Here is a 6,000-nt window from a genome sequence, read left to right on the forward strand (position 1 = left end):
CTCACAGGGTGTTTGTTGGGGGGGGGGGAGGGAAAGGAGATTGTCAGCCCCTTTGAGTCTCCTTACAGGAGAGAAAGGGGGGATATAAATCCAAACTCTCCTTCTTCAAATTAAAAGGATAAAATATATTCAAACTGTAAATGTATACCGAAAATAATCTACTGGCAGAGGGATGATTCTTCTTCTTCTTCTTCTTCTTCTTCTTCTTCTTCTTCTTCTTCTTCTTCTTCTTCTTCTTCTTCTTCTTCTTCTTCTTCTTCTTCTTCTTCTTCTTCTTCTTCTTCTTCTTCTTCTCCTCCTCCTCCTCCTCCTCCTCCTCCTCCTCCTCCTCCTCCTCCTCCTCCTCCTCCTCCTCCTCCTTCGCTATACGTAGACCATCTAAGTACCTAGGGACTCTTCTTCCGATTGATCCCTCGGGCCAGTAGACCCTTGGGGGAAAAGAGGCCAGTTAGAAAGGGAGGCGGGGGTCTTTTGAGGATAAACTCCCGTAATTGCTCTGTCTTCTCGGCCGGTTAATTAAGACTCCCGCAATTCTCCGCCTGTGTAAACAAGCGGGGTTTGTCAATACAGATTAAGAACTGTAGAAATAACCCCGGCTAATCGGGGACAGGCGGATGGACAGTCCCCCGTTCGCTTTTGGGGTGGGTTAATTGCAGCGAGAAAGATGGAGTTCAGGCTGTTAGCCTGGTCAAGACAAGATTGATTTTGGATTGCAGGGGGAGGCGGGAGGGGGGGTTATATCCTTCCTTCCTTCCTTCCTTTCCCCCTGTAGCTGCTTCCCTTGAAAACCCACCCGCTTGGCTTTTGTTTAAAGAGAGCTTGCAAACCAAAAACATCTTTTCAGTCTTGGGGCTGGGGTTTGCTGCAGGTGAGGTCTGGATTCCATCCTTCGTAGCAGCCGTTTTCTCCAGGGAAACGGATCACTCTAGCCTGAAGATCAGTTGTAATCCGGGGAGATCTTCCAGGCCGCCCCTGGAGGTTGGCAGCTATACTTTTTCCAAAGGGGCTAGCTAGCGGGTATCTTGCATGGAGTCGCAAAAAAACGACTTCCTCCCTCTACCTTCCCGGTCTTTTCTGAGCATAACCGAGAGTTCAACTGGCCAGAATAAACAACCCGCTGCAAAACCATGGCAGAGAACCTGAGTTTGTCAAAATATCAAGTGTTGCCAGCGTGGCATCGTGCTTAAGAGCAGGTGCACTCTAATCTGGAGAACCGGGTTTGATTCCCTGCTCTGCCACTTGAGCTGGGGAGGCTTATCAGGGGAACCAGATTAGCTTGTGCACTCCAACACAGGCCAGCTGGGTGACCCTGGGCTAGTCACAGTTCTTCGGCACTCTCTCAACCCCTCCCACCTCACAGGGTGTTTGTTGTGGGGGGCGGTGAAGGGAAAGGAGATTGTAAGCCCCTTTGAGTCTCCAAACTCCTCCTCCTCTTAGTCTTCTTCTTCTTCTTCTTCTCCTCCTCCTCCTCCTCCTCCTCTTCCTCCTCTTCCTCCTTGGCGAACCTGTCCTACCCTCCACCAAAGGCCTGCCAAAACTCTAAATCCAAGTGTTTGTTTTCTTTATTCAAAAACATTTGTATTCTCCTTTAGGGCCTCAGATCCAGGTTGAGAGATTCCTGCAGATTTGGGGATGGAACCTGGGGGGGAAGAGGACCGGGGGGGGGGGGGACAAGGCCATCGAGCCCACCCTTCTAAGCATCCATTTTCTCCAAGCGACCTGATTTCCATAGCCTGGAAAGGAAGAAGAAGAAGAAGAAGAAGAGTTTGGGTTTATATCCCCCCCTTTCTCTCCTGCAGGAGACTCAAAGGGGCTCACAACCTCCTTTTCCTTCCCCCCTCACAACAAACACCCTGTGAGGTAGGTGGGTAGTAGAATCCACATTCCACAAGAACCGTTTTGTCCAGATCTCTGCAGTTTCTAATTTGGGAAGATCTCCAGGTCCCCATCGAGAGGTTGGCACACCTATTACACACTCAGACATAGGATGACATGTGCAGTCTTATGTTATGAGGGAGGTGGGGCTGAGAGAGCTCCGAGAAGCTGTGACTAGCCCAAGGTCCCCCAGCTGGCATGTGTGGGAGTGCCCAGGCTAATCTGAATTCCCCAGATAAGCCTCCACAACTCAGGCGGCAGAGCTGGGAATCAAACCCGGTTCCTCCAGATTAGATACACAAGCTCTATTTAACCTCCTACACCACTGCTGCTTGGAGCGACATTCCAAGGGGTGGGGCCCTCACCTGGGAGGCTGGCACCCCTAATACTGGGCTAGCACAAGGCCTGCTGGGAGGCAGGACCCCGGCTTCTATTCCGGTCCCTGGGAAGGGCTCGGCATCCCGCAGCTATAATAAGGAGCCTCTGCTCCGAGCGTGGCACTTGCTATATAAGGCCTGGAGTTGCTTGCAAAGGTCACAGGGCGCTCCAGCCCGTCCTTTGCCGTCCTTTGTTCTGGGCCGGGGCTATTGTTCGCGTCACTGCCGGATCGAGTGACACCCCCACCCCCGGCCGCAGGGGAGGCGAGGACTTGACATTGGGGTGGGATTGCAGACGGTGTCATGGAAGAGGAGACGGGCGGCAGGGGAGGGGGCCGCAGGGAGAGCGCGGCCTATGCCAGGAGCAGGGCGAAGAGGGGTTAACGGCCTGGGAGGTGGCAGCCCCTGGCACCCTGCCCAACGCTGGCTCTTTGCCCGGGCTGGATTAGGGGCTGGGCTCCGGCCTCCTCTCACACCTGCTCCCGGCTCTCCCTTTGTCTGGCGGCTGCTCCCGTTTGTCCATTGTCTGTTGAAAGGCGTGGAGCAAATATAGCTGTGTGGAGGAGAAGCCAGGCGTGCCCCCCCCCCCCGAATCTGCCTCTCTCTCCCCCCCCCCAGCTTCTTTTACAGAACTGACCCCTGCCTCTTGGCCTATTTATTTAAGTGTGAAAAGGGGCTCAGGAAGGGGGACTTTGAGGGTGGGGGGGGACACACACGACGGGGCTGGGAGAACAGAATGTGCACCACAGTGGAGCAACTTTTCTGAGGAAAGGGGATAAAAAACCCTGATTTAAGCAGTGGCTGGAGATGTCTAGGGATTTCAACTGATCTGCAGGTGACAGAGCTCACCTGGGAAAAAAAATAGCCACTTAGGAAGGTAGGCGGTATGGTAGGAGGTTAAGAGCTCGCGTGTCTAATCCGGAGGAATCGGGTTTGATTCCCCGCTCTGCTGCCTGAGCTGTGGAGGCTTCTCTGGGGAATTCAGATTAGCCTGGGCACTCCCACACACGCCAGCTGGGTGACCTTGGGCTAGTCACAGCTTCTCGGAGCTCTCTCAGCCCCACCTACCTCACAGGGTGTTTGTCGTGAGGGGGGAAGGGCGAGGAGATTGTAAGCCCCTTTGAGTCTCCTACAAGGAGAGAAAGGGGGGATATAAATCCAAACTCTTCTTCTCTTCTTTGTTCTGCTGAGGTCTCTCCCTGCCCCAACCCCCAACTTTCTCAGGCTTTGCCCTCTCCCTCCAAATATCCAGGTATTTCCCACCCCAGAGTGGCAACCCTAATTGATACCCACCCCATTTGCCCGCCAATTTCCCCCTCAAATGACTTTGTCTTTTCTACTGGAAGACCTCAGCCGCCTTCCTGCAAGGGGAAGAGCGGATTAGAAATGCAATAAAATAAATAAATGTCCGAGCTGGGCTTGGACGAAGGAATCGTGTTCTTGCCCTGACCGCTAGGTATGCTGCCCGTGCGTCCCGTCTCCCAAACGCATCACCCCTCCACAATGGTGGGATCCAAAAATTTTAGTAACAGGTTCCCATGGTGGTGGGATTCAAACTGTGGCGTAGCGCCAATGGGGCTGGGCGGGGCACGACAGGGGCGTGGCCTGGCATTCCAGGGGCGAGGCATTCCTGGGCGGGGCTGTGGCAAGGACGCAGCCGCTGCGCCAGTCCTTGGGCGGGAAACGAATGCACGCAGGCGCAGGGTGCCACGCATGCCGGTGCACCTCCTGCGCTACTGCTTCCAGTTCTGCGTGCTACTGCTGAGAGGAGGGGCGTAACGAAGGCCAAAATCACGTGGCAAAATCACCCATTAGTCACCCCCTCTCGGCACACACAAATAGTTAGTAACCTACTCTCAGGAACCTGTGAGAACTTGCTGGATCCCACCTCTGCCCTTCCATCTTTGCTGGCTTCATTCTGCTCCAGTTTAGAGAAGAAATATTGAGGCCTAACTTGACTGAACGGGCTGAAAAAGATAATAAATGGCAATTGAACTGTTTGTTGTTGGGTAAGGACCAAAGAACTTCCAGTACCGTAGCTCGGTGTTGTGTTTGAGTAAATAAATACAGGAAAGCAGGTGGATAGGAGGCCATCAGTTAGTTTAGAGGAATGTTCAAATAAGTTCTGTTTTATATTTTAACTTTTTAACCTCTCTGTTGGCAAAAATTTGGAATTTAGCCTTTTTTTAATTGTATTACTGGTGGTTAACCATAAATAATTCATTCATTCTGTTCCCGGAACTGAGGGCAGAGTTCAAAAGCCTCGCCCCTTCCAACCTGCCAGGCCCTCCTGGGTTTTTTTTTCCAAACGGAAGGCAGGGGTCTCTCGGCTTGCTGCGTTTTGGCTCCCCGCCCAATCCAGTAGGCATCACTGCCCCCTTCAACTGCAACGTGGAGCCCGTTGGCCCATGACCGCTGAACACAATGAGCCAGTCCCCGGCCTGGTGAGCCACTGATGAGTTTTCTCTGCCAGAATTCCAGCTGGGAGAATAATGAGGAGGTAGTTTGGGAAGCCCAGCTGAGAATGTAATTGGCACAGAAGCTATTAAAAAAAAAGGAAGGTGGAAGAAGAGCCAGCTTGGGGAGTCCCTGGCTTAGGGGGGGGGGGGGCGGCCACGTCCTTGGCTCTCTGCCCCCCTTTGCGAACAATAGGCAGGTGCTACCGAGTCCCCCAGAATGGAAACTGGAAACTAGGCATTAGACAATGGGATGCCAAGCGCTCCCTGGCTTGCCTATCAGAATGTGCCTGGCTATTGTTCCATAATGTGGGAGGGGTGTGTGTGTGAGTGAAGGAGCAAAAGGGAACGACCAGAGGATGCTGCCACAATCAGCAAGCCAGTTCACACATTCTATGGGAGACTCGCCCCAGAGAATAGACCAGTGATAGCGAACCTTTTCGAGACTGAGTGCCCAAATTGCAACCCAAAACCCACTTATTTATCACAAAGTGCCAACACGCAATTTAACCTGAATACTGAGGTTTTAGTTTAGGAAAAACGATTGGCTCCGAGGCGTGCATTACTCAGGAGTAAGCTTGGTGGTAGTCGGTGGCTTTGCTTTGAAGCAACCATGCAACTCTTCCACTGGTGCATCATGATTCTAGGAGAGTTTACTCAGAAGCAAGCTGCATTGCCAGCAACCGAGCTTACTCCCAGGTAAAGGATCGTGCTTTAGTTCTTCGCATGAAAATCAGTGGGGTTTAACAGCGCTTAACAGGGTTACCTACACTGCTTCCCCCAAACTAGGTCTTAGGTTTAATGCTAATAATCAAGCCCAGCAGCCCAGGCCAGCCTAGATGTGTGTGTGGAGGGTGGGGGCAACTCTGTTTGCATGTGCCCACAGAGAGGGCTCCGAGTGCCCCCTCTGGCACCCATGACATAGGTTCGCCACCACCGGAATAGACTCATCCGGGAATCCCGATCAGGCCTGGTAATACACAAGTCTACTGACTGGCACATCTGGGCCACATCTGGTTTAAGGTGCCCCTTCCCAAACATCTTGATGCCCGTAGCGATACCAGCCTCCAGGTGGGATGTGGGGATCCTGCAGAAATATTGTTATTTTATTGATACTTTACATTTGTATCCTGCCAATCTCCCGAAGGACTCGAGGCGGCTTTACAGATCAATACATGATAAAAACAGTACAAAAATATAAATTACTAAATACAGCTCATCTCCAGAGAGCAGTTAACCTGGAGAAATTGGATGCTTGGAAAGGTGGACTCTATGGGAACCCGCTGCGGTTC

The sequence above is a fragment of the Sphaerodactylus townsendi genome, linkage group LG15, assembly GCF_021028975.2.
Source record: "Sphaerodactylus townsendi isolate TG3544 linkage group LG15, MPM_Stown_v2.3, whole genome shotgun sequence".
In the NCBI taxonomy this organism is placed as follows: Eukaryota; Metazoa; Chordata; class Lepidosauria; order Squamata; family Sphaerodactylidae; genus Sphaerodactylus; species Sphaerodactylus townsendi.